We start from the raw sequence: 13,389 nt of genomic DNA, 5'->3' as shown, positions 1-13,389 counted from the left end.
GAGTGATGTCATCCAACCATCTCATCCTCTATAGTCCCCTTCTCCCCCTGCCTTTAATCTTTCCCAGCATCACAGTCTTTTCCAATGAGTCAGTTCTTTGCAGGGTGGCCAAACTATTGGACCTTCACTTCAGCATCAATCCTCCCAATGATTGATAACCTTTAGGATGGACTGGTTGGATCTCCTTGCAGTGCAAGGGACTCTCAAGAGTCTTCTCCAACATCACAGCTCAAAAGCATCAATTCTTTGGTGCTCAGCTTTCTTTATAGTCCAACTCTCACATCCATACATGACAAGTTCAATACCTGGGTTGGAAGATTCCCTGGAGGAGGAAATAGCAACCTACTCCAGTATTCTTACCTGGAAAATTCCATGCAGAGAGGATTCTGGCAGACTACAGTTCATGGGTTCATAAACTGTAGGACATGACTAAGCACACACACATACAGGTACAAAGAGCTATAAGCTCTTGATATTTGACTATTTCATCTGTTTTTGTTTTTGTTTCTTGAAGGCTTGAGCTAAATCTTTTTGTTTAGGAAGTGTGGATGTGGTCATATATTTGAAAAGCCTTACAAGACTGAAAGACATTCTTAATTATCTATTAAAATTATAAAGCTAAAAGCCACTGATGTTTTAGGTTTTCAAATTGCCCTATAAAATATCCTTATGTGAAAACAGTCTAGATATAAGTAAAGTCTAAGAAAAGCCTCTGTTACTCAGGGAGGCCTTTGTTAGACATTACGAAATTCTAGGCAAAGATTGCATGGTGAATAAAAACCTACAGAAAATTCTTGTTTTAGATGTAAAACTTCAAAAGTCTATCTCTAATGTATTTCATTGATTCATGCAAATGCTTTTGGAATTGCTGCTTATGAGCAGAAATATCACAGAAAAACATTATTCAGTTCAGTTCAGTTCAGTTCAGTCGCTCACTCGTGTCCGACTCGTTGCGACCCCATGAAACACAGCACGCCAGGCCTCCTTGTCCATCACCAACTCCCGGAGTTCACTCAAACTCATGTCCATCGCGTCAGTGATGCCATCCAGCCATCTCATTCTCTTTCATCCCCGTCTCCTCCCACCCCCAATCCCTCCTACCATCAGACTCTTTTCCAGTGAGTCAACTTGTTGCATGAGGTGGCCAAAGTATTGGAGTTTCAGCTTTAGCATCAGTCCTTCCAATGAACACCCAGGATTGATCTCCCTTAGAATGGACTGGTTGGATCTCCTTGCAGTCCAAGAGACTCTCAAGAGTCTTCTCCAGCACCACAGTTCAAAAGCATCAATTCTTCGGCGATCGGCCTTCTTCACAGTCCAACTCTCACATCCATACATGACCACGGGAAAAACCATAGCCTTGACTAGACGGACCTTATTTGGCAAAGTAATGACTCTGCTTTTTAATATACTGTCTAGGTTGGTCATAACTTTCCTTCCAAGGAGTAAGCGGCTTTTAATTTCCTGGCTTCAGTTAGCATCTCCAGTGATTTTGGAGCCCCCCAAAATAAAATCTGACACTTTTTCCACTGTTTCCCCATCTATTTCCCATGAAGTGATGGGACCAGATGCCATGATCTTCGTTTTCTGAATGTTGAGCTTCAAGCCAACCTTTTCACTCTCCTCTTTCACTTTCATCAAGAGGCTTTTGTGTTCCTCTTCACTTTCTGCCATAAGGGTGGTGTCATCTGTATATCTGAGGTTATTGATATTTCTCCCAGCAATCTTGATTCCAGCTTGTGCTTCTTCCAACCCATTACTATTAAATTATATTAAATTCCAAGCAAAGTGGAATGTCAATATATTGCCATGTATAACCAACTTTCATCTATATGATGTAAATTTATTACAGTATTTAAAGCCTGATTTCATCTAAAATTGGCCCATTATATTAGATCTACTTTGTGGTATAAAAAAGAGAAAAAATAAGCAAATTAAATGGAAGGCCAACAATAGAATTGACTGACTGATTCTGTTTTCCCAGAATTTGCATGGTTGAATAACAAATTATGGGAAAATTATTTTAGGAATCAATAACTAAAATAAAAAAATACGCAAGAATGTATACTAACTCTTCTATCTTTAGATTTTGCAAAATAAGGAATCTACACTAAAGACTTTGGTGTGCTTTAGCCTGTCTGTTTCAGTCTCATCACTACACTCCCCTTCTTATGTCAGTTCTGTTTCATATACCCACCAATGACTGATTTTAAAATGTCATCGTACAACTACAGTGTTATCAATGACAGTGTGTAGTAGGCTAAATTGTGTTTGTGTACTCAGTCAAGTGAAAGAGGAAAGTGAAAAGGTTGGCTTGAAGCTCAATTTTCAGAAAACAAAGAACATGGCATCTGGTCCCATCACTTCATGGGAAATAGATGGGGAAACAGTGGAAAAAGTGTCAGACTTTATTTTTTTGGGCTCCAAAATCACTTCGGATGCTGATTGCAGCCATGAAATTAAAAGACGCTTACTCCTTGAAAGGAAAGTTATGACCAACCTAGACAGTATATTAAAAAGCAGAGACATTAGTTTGCCAACAAAGATCCATCTAGTCAAGGCTATGGTTTTTCCCGTGGTCATGTATGGATGTGAGAGTTGGACTGTGAAGAAGGCTGATTGCTGAAGAATTGATGCTTTTGAACTGTGGTGCTGGAGAAGACTCTTGAGAGTCTCTTGGACTGCAAGGAGATCCAACCAGTCCATTCTAAAGGAGATCAATCCTGGGTGTTCATTGGAAGGACTGATGCTAAAGCTGAAACTCCAATACTTCGGCCACCTCATGCGACGCATTGACTCACTGGAAAAGACTCTGATGCTGGGAAGGATTGGGGGCAGGAGGAGAAGGAAACGACAGAGAATAAGATGGCTGGATTACATCATCGACTCGATGGACATGATTTTGAATGAACTCCGGGAGTTGGTGATGGACAGGGAGGCCTGGCATGCTGTGACTCATGGGTCGCAAAAAGTGGGACACGAATGAGCGACTGAACTGAACTGAACTGAACTGACTCAGTCACTCAGTTGTGTCTGACTCTTTTGGCACCATGAACTATATCCTGCCAGGCTCATCTATTCTTGAACCTTTCCTGGTAAGAATACTGGAGTAGGTTGCCATTTTCTCCTCCAACCTCTCCTAGGGGTTGAACCTGTGTCTCTTGTGTCTCCTACATCGACAGGCATATTCTTTACCACTGTGCACCTAGTTAGTGGACTAATACTACAGTCAAGTTCCTGTATCTTGATCCCTTAAACCTTGCCCCTGAAATGTGTGTGTGTGTTTAGTTGCTCAGTCGTGTTTGACTCTTAGTGCCCCCGTGGAGCCTGCCAGGCTCCTCTACCCATGGAATTCTCTAGGCAAGAATACTGGAGTGACATGCCACTTCCTCCTCTTCCTTCCTCCTTTTCTGACAGGGTCCTTCTTATACCCCACCAATGAAAAATTCTCTGAAGTGATGGTCACGTAAGTCAGAGGTCTGGAAGCTGGTGGTCTCACACCTTTGAGAAGATAGGCACCAGTGAGAAAACAGCATGCTGTTTGGGCAGTTTGGTCAGTCTCACGGATCACTGTGATTTTATTCTTTGTTTGTGAAGTCGACATAATGAGCCATCTTATCAAGGAGTCCCAAATTTATTTCTACATCTGGATTCTTATTTTTATCATTTTCTCCTCTTAGACATGAGACATCACATCACGATTTTACTCTTTCTCTTCTTTTACAGTCCAAACTTCACACTAATACCCTGTCCCCAAACTTGCCGACCTGTTCAGAACTGGAAATCTGACCTGTTGTTTATTCAATACCTCAAACCCGACCCTGGCCAGTACGTGGCCAAACCCTGTTGGATCTGCTTATCCATCTCGTCTCCCAGAGGATCGGCACTCCCCATTTCTAACTTTCAGTCCATGTTTAATGCATCTTTTTTCAAAATATCTTCAGGACAGCTTACAAGCCTTTACCAACTGAACTACCCATGAGCTACTTCTAACTCACTCAGATTATCAAAAACTTTGACCCCACACAAATCCCCTCGGCCCACATTTCAGCCTTTTCTCATCTTACCCCCATGATGCCCCTGTCCCGCAAGAAGCAGTTACAGAAGACTGACCTTCAGCCCTTATCCTAAATCAAAAAGGCTGGAATGATAGGGCCCACATGGGGTCTCCTTGATAAGATGGCTCATTATGTCGACTTCGCAAACAAAGAATAAAATCACAGTGATCTGTTAGGCTGACCAAACTGCCCAAACGGCACGCTGTTTACTTACTGGTGCCTATCTTCTCAAAGGTGTGAGACCACCAGCTTCCAGACCTCTGACTTACGTGACCATCACTTCAGAGAATTTTTCATTGATGGGGTATAAGAAGGACCCTGTCAGAAAAAGAGGATGCTGGTTCTCCTTAAGAGCCAGTCACCCTCTCTTTTCCTTCTAATAAATTTCCCTTTTCTTGCCAGACTTCCCAGCATGCTTCTTTTTCTCTACACTCGCCTTACAATTATCACACAAAAATTATACAAAATATCATACTACTAGGGAATTACAGATTAAAGTCATGAGATATCACACCACACCGATTTGGACTGCTAAACTCCATACATATGACAATATCAACCGCTAGAGGGTGAAGAACAACAGGAACGTTCCCTCACTGCTCAGAGGATGCATGTGCAGCCACTGTGTAAGACAGTTGGGCAGTTTTTTCAAAGCTAAAAAGTCTCACCTTGGGGTCCAACAATCATGCTTTCTGTATTTAGTCAACTGCTTTGAAAATCTAACTTCAAATTCAAGCAGAGATGCAATTATGCACATCAACACTATCCATAATAGCTAAAAGCTTGAGGAAATCAGTATATCCTTCAAAAGATGAACGTATAAGCAAAATGGGTTACATCCATGTCAAGGCAAGTAGAATATGCTACCCCAAAATATGCCTCTCTGATATAAGGATTATTTCAGTCGAGGATTATTTCACTAAAAAGGAAAAAGAATCTCAGAATTTCTGCTCAGAAAACTGAGCAGAGATTGTCCTTTTGTGATGTACTTTTACAATAGAGAAATCTTCATATTTAAGGGCTGTCCTTCTTTGCACAGAAACAGAAAGATGATTAAATCTCACATAGAGATTTGATGGTGGAGGAGTTCTGATTTCAATCTGCAAACAATCATATACTTCTTTTCTGTGTTTTGCATGATGAACTGCCAAAACTGACTTCCCCCATTCCCCAAGGTCTTTCTTTTGTTTTCCCTAAAATGGTATTTAAGGTGATGGCTTTGGACACTTCAGGGAGTGATTCAGTTTTCCTGGGTAACTTTTCTATATATAGGCGGTATATATGTTATTAAACTGTTTTATCTCCTGATAATCTTTTTTTGTTTGTTTGTTTTTCTTTCTTTCTTTCTTTTTTTTTTTTTTACAGGAGAAGTCTTGACTAATAACCTACAAGTGTAGAGGAAAAATTGTTTTTCCTCCCATACACAACAATAGGATACTATTCAGCAATAGAAAGGAATGAGCCATGAATCAATGGAAAGACAAAGATAAATCATATCTGACATGTTTATTGTTCAGCCACTCAGTCATGTCCAACTCTTTTTGATCCCATGGACTGCAGCACACTAGGCTTCCCTGTCCATCACTATTTTCCAGAGCTTTCTCAAACTTATATCCATTGAATCGGTGATGCCATCCAACCATCTTGTCCTCTGTTGTCCCCTTCTTCTGCCTTCTATTTTCCCCAACATCAGGGTCTTTTCTAATGAGTCAGTTATTCACATCAGGTGGCCAAAGTATTGGAGCTTCAGCTTCATCATCAGGCCTTCCAATGGATATTCAGGGTTGACTTCCTTTAGGACTGACTGGTTTGATCTCCTTGCAGTCCAAGGGACTCTCAAGAGTCTTCTCCAACACCACAGTTCAAAAGCATCAATTCTTTGGTGCTCAATTTTCTTTATGGTCAAACTCTCACATCCATACTTCACTTTTGGAAAAACCATGGCTTTGGCTTGATGGACATTTGTCTGCAAAGTAATATCTGTGCTTTTTAATATGTTCCCTAGGTTAGTCATAGCTTTTCTTCCAAGGAGCAATCATTTTTTTAATGTCATGTTTCCACTCACCTACCACAGTGATTTTGGAGCCCAAGAAAGTTAAGTCTGTCACTGTCTCTATTGTTTCCCCATCTATTTGCCATGAAGTGATGGTACCAGATGCCATTATCTTAGTTTTTTGAATGTTGAGCTTTAGGCCAGCTTTTTCACTCTCCTCTTTCACCTCCATCAAGAGGCTCTTTAGTTCTTCTTTGCTTTCTGCCATAAGGTTGGTGTCATCCGCATATCTGAGGTTATTGACATTTCTCCCAGCAGTCTTGATTTCACTTTGTGCTTCATCTAGCCTGGCATCTTGCATGATGTTTTCTGCATATTAAGTTACATAAGCGGGGTGACGATATACAGCCTTGAGGTACTTTTTTCTCAATTTGGAGCCAGTCTATTGTTCCATGTCTGGTTCTAACTGTTGCTTCTTGACTTGCATACAGGTTTCTCAGGAGGCAGGTAAGGTGGTCTTGTATTCCCATCTCTTCAAGAATTTTCCAGTTTGTTGTTATCCACACACTTAGCAACTTTAGCGTGGTCAATGAAGCAGATGTATTTCTGGAGGTCTCTTGTTTTTTCTATGATTCAGCAGAAGTTGGCAATTTGATCTCTGGTTCCTCTGCCTTTTCTAAATCCAGCTTGGACATCTGGAATTTCTCAGTTCATGTACTGTTGAAGCCTGGCTTGGAGAATTTAGAGCCTTACTTTGCTAGTTTGTGAAATCAGTGTAATTGTGTGATAGTTTGAACATTTTTTGGCCTTGTTTTTCTTTGGGATTGAAGAGCAAACTCACCTCTTCCAGCCCTGTGGCCACTGCTGAATGAGTAGGGATGAATTATCTCTCTATGACCTGAACAAAGGTGCTTTTGTTTACAGTCAAGCAGAAGGGCAGTGTCCATACTGTTAAGTATGATTATAAAAACAGAAACAACAAAGAACAAGTGAAAGAAGCAGTTTCCAACATGGAGTCAGAATTGGCTTTCTCCCTGCAACAAACAGACTCTGTAGATTATATGGATCACATATAAACTATGCGCTTTATTTTGTGGAGTTCTTCCCAAGGTTCAGTAGCTAACACATGTCATCTGGAAAGGAACAATAAATGGATCAATGGCAAGTGGTGGGCACCAGGTTCCTCACTGTGGGAGCAGGAAGTTACAGATGAACAAGGGGGAGGGCCTCTGCCCTTACAGTCGTGGATCTCTGCTTCCTGGGAGGATGATGTGGGGAGTTGACTGGCCTAGGGAACCACACAGATCTTTACACTGGGAAGGCCCTGCTGCCATAGGTACAGGGCCATCTTTCCACCCACACCTGCTACAAACACTCATTCCTCCATGATCTCCCATGTACAGCTTTTAAGACATTCTCCCCCAGGCAGATAAAGGACTGTGAGGGTCCAAGTTACCCGTAACCTGTCCTAGTGAGGTAGAACTTGCTAGGCAGTCAGTGTAGAAGTCAGAGCCTCAGTTATCTTACTAATTTCAATTTTAATTCTCTCACATAAACGCTTTTGGCTCCACTAGTCTAAAGCTGCATTTGTTCCAGTTTCGAGACATTCAGAGGAATGCCTCCCTAGTCTGGAGGGTCATAAAACATTCAGACCCAGGACTAGACAATCATTACCTGCTGTTCACTTTATCAAGGAGAAAAACTCCAGGTAGAAAATTAGCTCCTAAACATACATCTAACCCCTAAATAATGGTCTGAGGTCTTTAGAAATGGTTGAGGGATGGTGTTGCAATGTCTGGGAAAACTGAGAAACTGGAGGACCAGAGAAACCCATAAAAATGACAAACTGGACATTGCAACATTTAAACTGATTGGTCAGAAAATATATACATCTGGCCCAAGTCAGGATGGCATCACTGACTCAATGTACATGAGTTTGCGCAAACTCCAGTAGACAGTGAAGACCAGGGAAACCTGGAGTGCTGCAATCCGTGGGGTCACAGAGTCTGACACCACTGAGTGACCGAACAACAACAAAGCAAAAATACTAGGAATGTTCAGGCCTGCTCACTGTTCATCTTCTTTGTTTTCAGAAAAAGGAAAGAAAAAACAAAACAGAACACTCATTCCTCGCTTTTTATTTTTTTCTATTCACTGCAACACCCATACCCAGAAGCAGCCCCACCTTCCCTGGCAGCTGAGCCCAGACACCCAGGGCCTCCCACTTCCCTTCTGCTCCAGCGATTGTCAGCTCATCCCCCAGAGCCTTTGGCCAGTAATTCCCCTCTACAGCCACAGCCCTGGCCCAAGCCTGATCCCTCCATCAGGACCTTCAAAACTCCCTGCCCCCATGGTGCATCTCACACCCCGTCTCAATGTGTTCTGAGACATAAACCAGACCATGACTCTCTCCCACCTGTAATCCCCATAGGTTTTCTCCCTTTGGTTGGAGTGTCTTGTCCTGTCCTCATGAGGCTGCTGGCTCCTGGGTTCCCGAACACTGAGCACCTCAGCAGGACGCAGCACAAAACCCTAGAACGGGGCTGGGACTTCTGCTGCCTGATCAAAGAGAGCAGAGAAGGGTTCGCCAGCTGGGACACAAGCACTGCAAAAGTGGCCTCTCCCTCGGCCATTACATCACTCCTATGGGACTTGAGGGAATGAGGGGCTGAGGCACGTGCTAGCTCATTCCTAAGCAGGACAGTATAGGCTCATTCGTATCCCCCAAAATTCACATGCTGAACCTCTAGCCCACAGGACCCCAGGATGCGGCTGTATTTGGAAATGGAATTTTCAAAGAGCTGAGCAAGGTAAAATGCTGTCACTATGGTGGATGCTAAAATCCTAAATGATTATGCATTAAAGTGCTGCACTTAATATGTCAGCAAGTTTGGAAAATTCAGTAGTGGCCACAGGAAAGAAAAAGGTCAGTTTTCTTTCCAACCTCAAATAAGGGCAATGGCAGAGAATGTTCAAAGTAAAAGTGTTAGTCTTTCACTTGTTTCCTACTCTTTGCAACCCCATGGACTGTAGCTTGCCAGGCTCTTCTGTCCATGAAATTCTACAGGCAAGAATATTGGAGTGGGTAGCCATGCCCTTCTCCAGTAGATCTTACCAATACAGGGATCAAACTCAAGTCTCCTGCATTGCAGGTGGATTCTTTACTGTCTGAGCCACCAGGGAAGCCACATGAATGTTCAAACTACTGTACGATTGTGCTCATTTCACATGCTTTTAAGGTTTTGCTCAAAATCCTTCAAGTTAGGCTTCAGCAGTACATGAACCGAGAAATTCCAGATGTACAAGCTGAGTTTAGGAAAGGCAGAGAAACTAGAGGTCAAATTGCCAACATTTGTTGGATCATAGAAAAAGCAAGAGTATTCCAGAAAAACACCTACTTCTGTTTCATTGAGTATGAGAAACTCTTTGACCCTGTGGATCACAACAAACTGTGGAAAATTCTTAAAGAGATTGGAATACCAGACCAAATTTCCTGTCTCCTGAGAAACTTGTATGCAGGTCAGGAAGCAACAGTCAGAACAGGATATGGAACAATAGACGGGTTTCAAGTTGAGAAAGGAGTTTGCCAAGGTTGTATATTGTCACCCTGCTTATTTAACTTACATACAGTGTACATCATGCGAAATGCTGGATTGGATGAATCACAAGCTGGAATCAAGGTTTCCAGAAGAAATATCAACAACCTCAGTCCACAGGGTTGCAAAAAGTTGAACATGACTTAGTGACTGAAACAATAACCCTAACCCATACCTGAATCCTAACCTGCACCCATAACTTGACCCCTGTAGTAACCGGTTAACCTAACACCTAATTCCTAATATATTTTCCCTAAAACCTAACACATGATCCCTAAAACCTAGTCATTAATCTCAAAAGCCTAATCCCTAAACGATACCATAAAACCTAACCTATAATCTTAACCCAAACACACAAATATTTATCCATTAAAACCAAAAAAGGAAAAATAAACAAACAAACAAACCCCAAACTATAAAGCCAAAACCATAATTCACACTAGCTTCTGTGTTGGTCTCAAAAACACCTGGCAATTCCCACTTAAGGGTCTTGCATTTCTTAATCCCTCCTTCTGGATTACTCCTTCCATAACTCTTCACAGTTTATTCTTCACTCCCTTAGTGTAAATGTAAATGGCTTCCCTGGTGGCTCAGTTGGTAAAGACTCTGCCTGCAATGCAGGAGACACAGGTTCGATCCCTGAGTTGGGAAGGTTCCCTGGAGAAGGGAAAGGCAACCGACTCCAGTATTCTTGCCTGGAAAATTCCATGGACAGAGGAGTTTTGTGGGCTACAGTCCATGGGATCTCAAACAGTCAAACATAACTTAGCAACTAACTAGTATAAATGTAACTTTTCAACATGGACTAACACTGACACTCCTGCCCCTCCCTATCCTCTGCATTCCTATCTTCTGCTTTCAGTTCAGTTCAGTTCAGTTCAGTCGCTCAGTCGTGTCCGACTCTCATGTATGGATGTGAGAGTTGGACTGTGAAGAAAGCTGATTGCCGAAGAACTGATGCTTTTGAACTGTGGTGTTGGAGAAGACTCTTGAGAGTCCCTTATACTGCAAGGAGATCCAACCAGTCCATTCTAAAGGAGATCAATCCTGGATGTTCATTGGACGGACTGATGCTAAAGCTGAAACTGCAATACTTTGGCCACCTCATGCGACGAGTTGACTCACTGGAAAAGACTCTGATGCTGGGAAAGGTTGGGGGCGGGTGGAGAAGGGGACGACGGAGAATGAGATGGCTGGATGCCATCACCGACTCTGTGGACATGAGTTTGAGTGTACTCCGGGAGTTGGTGATGGACAGGGAGGCCTGGCGTGCTGTGATTCATGGGGTCGTGGAGAGTTACTGCCTAGTATTTATGGATATTCTAGTGTAACTATAGACATCACCTGCTGTAGCTATGGTTTGCTGTCTGTCTGCCATTGTTTGAGTGTTGGCTTAGATAGACTTAGCCTAATTTGGTCACTGATTCATCCCAATCACCTAAGACAGTGCCTTGCGCATGAACACTCATTGATTACATCCCCTCTGACCACAGCTATCTCCTCTGCAGCACTCTCACCCCACCCCTCCCCCTCCATCAAGATCCTCAGGCCCCAGGGGCCTTCCTCTTTCAGGGGGTGATGTATTGCTTAGATTCTGAAGGTCATCTGAAGCCCAGCTCTACCAACCAGATACAGGAGTCAATGTTTGTGAGCCTTAGTTTCCTCATCTGAGAAAGAAAGCTAATAACTGCACTTGAACAACTTCAGATGGCTGTGATGATTGAATGAATCAAGCATGTAAACCACTTAGGAGAGTGCTGAGCACAGGATAAGAGATCAGTAAAGGTCAGCATTATAAGTCTTCTTTTCATCTCACCTGCTTCAATATACATCAAGGAGCTCACTGCATCATTGGCCAGGATTTGCAGCTCTTCTTAGCCAATGTCTTTCCAGCCCTCTCGCCTAGTACATGATAAAATATTCAACAGACTAGGGAGAAGGAACTTCCTCAAACTGATCAAGGGCATCTACAAAACCCCACAGCTGGCATCATTCAGTTCAGTTCAGTTCAGTCGCTCAGTCTTGTCTGACTCTTTGCGACCTCACGAATCACAGCACACCAGGCCTCCCTGTCCATCCCCAACTCCCGGAGTTCACTCAACTTATGTCCATTGAGTTGGTGATCCCATCAAGCCATCTCATCTTCTGTCGTCCCCGTCTCCTCCCACCCCCAATCCCTCCCAGCATCAGAGTCTTTTCCAGTGAGTCAAAAGTATTGGAGCTTCAGCTTTAGCATCAGCCCTCCAAATGAACACCCAGGATTGATCTCCTCTAGAATGGACTGGTTGGATCTCTTTGTAGTCTAAGGGACTCTCAAGAGTCTTCTCCAATACCACAGTTCAAAAGCGTCAATTCTTCGGCGATCAGCTTTCTTCACAGTCCAACTCTCACATCCATACATGACCACTGGAAAAACCATAGCCTTGACTAGATGGACCTTTGTTGGCAAAGTAATGTCTCTGCTTTTGAATATGCTATCTAGGTTGGTCACAATTTTCCTTCCAAGGAGTAAGCGTCTTTTAATTTCATGGCTGCAATCAGCATCCACATCATACCTAATGGCAAATGAATGCATGCTGTGCCCCTGAGATCAGGGACAAGACAAGAATATCCACTCTTGCCAGTTCTCTCAGTACTGCACTGAAGACCTGAATCAGGGCAATTAGGTAAGAAAGTTGAATAAAAGGACCACAGACTGGAAAGGGAAACAGAAAATGCTTATTCACAGATGACATGATCTTATATATTGAAAATACAAAGGAATCCACTAAAAAAAAAAAAAATGGGACTAAGAAATGAGTTCACCAAGGTGCAGAATAAAAAGCCTTATTGTTTTTTCTGTGCTCTGAAATGGGTTGTGTTGCCCCAAAATCATATATCAACTCCCTAACTTCCAAATATACTATCAAGCAAATAGGATGCTTTGTGAAGTGACTGAGATTAATGAGATCATAAGAGTGGCACTCTGACCCAATATGAATAGAACTGTTGTCATTATAAAACAGAAAGAGGTGCTAGAGACCCATCTCTCTCACTTCAAAATGTTTAGTACACAGTGAGAGAATGGCCATCTGAAAGCCAGGAAGAGAAATCTCACCAGGAACTGAACTCTGTCAGAACCTTAATCTTGGACTTTCCAACCTCCAGAATTGTGAGAAAATAAAAATTTCTGTTGTGTAAGTGGCCCAGTCTGCACTATTTTGTTATGAGGGCCCAAGCAGACAAAGACAACTTGCAAAGAAAAATCAGAAAATACAATTTAAAAAATTTCCATTCATGACAGCATCAAAAAAGAATTAAGTGCTTAGCAGTAAATTCAAAAAGGAGCAAAAACTATACTCTTAAAACTACAAAACTGTGTTGAAAGAAATTAAGTATGTAAACATATGGAAAACATGTCCAAAGTTCACATACCAGAATGCTTAATATGCTAAGATGGCAATACTCCCCAAAGATACTTCCAGATTTACATAATCCTATTAAAATTCCACAATACTTCTTTGTAGAATTGACAACCTGATTTGTATAATTCATGTGCAAATACAAAGGACTAGAATTTCCCAACATGAAAAGGGAAATGAAGTAGGAAGATTAGTATTTTCCAATACGAAGATGTACTACAAAGGGACAGTAGTCAAGACAGTGTGGCATGGCAGAAAATAGAAAACCTACTGATGGAATGGACTTGAGAGTACAAAAATACACACACATACCTGTCTATGCTGAACAGTTTTTCACAAAG

The sequence above is a fragment of the Moschus berezovskii genome, chromosome 5, assembly GCF_049115385.1.
Source record: "Moschus berezovskii isolate FMDL1 chromosome 5, NW_MosBer_1.0, whole genome shotgun sequence".
In the NCBI taxonomy this organism is placed as follows: domain Eukaryota; kingdom Metazoa; phylum Chordata; class Mammalia; order Artiodactyla; family Moschidae; genus Moschus; species Moschus berezovskii.
The sequence above is the reverse complement of the archived record's forward strand: the minus strand, read 5'-3'. Positions refer to the sequence as shown.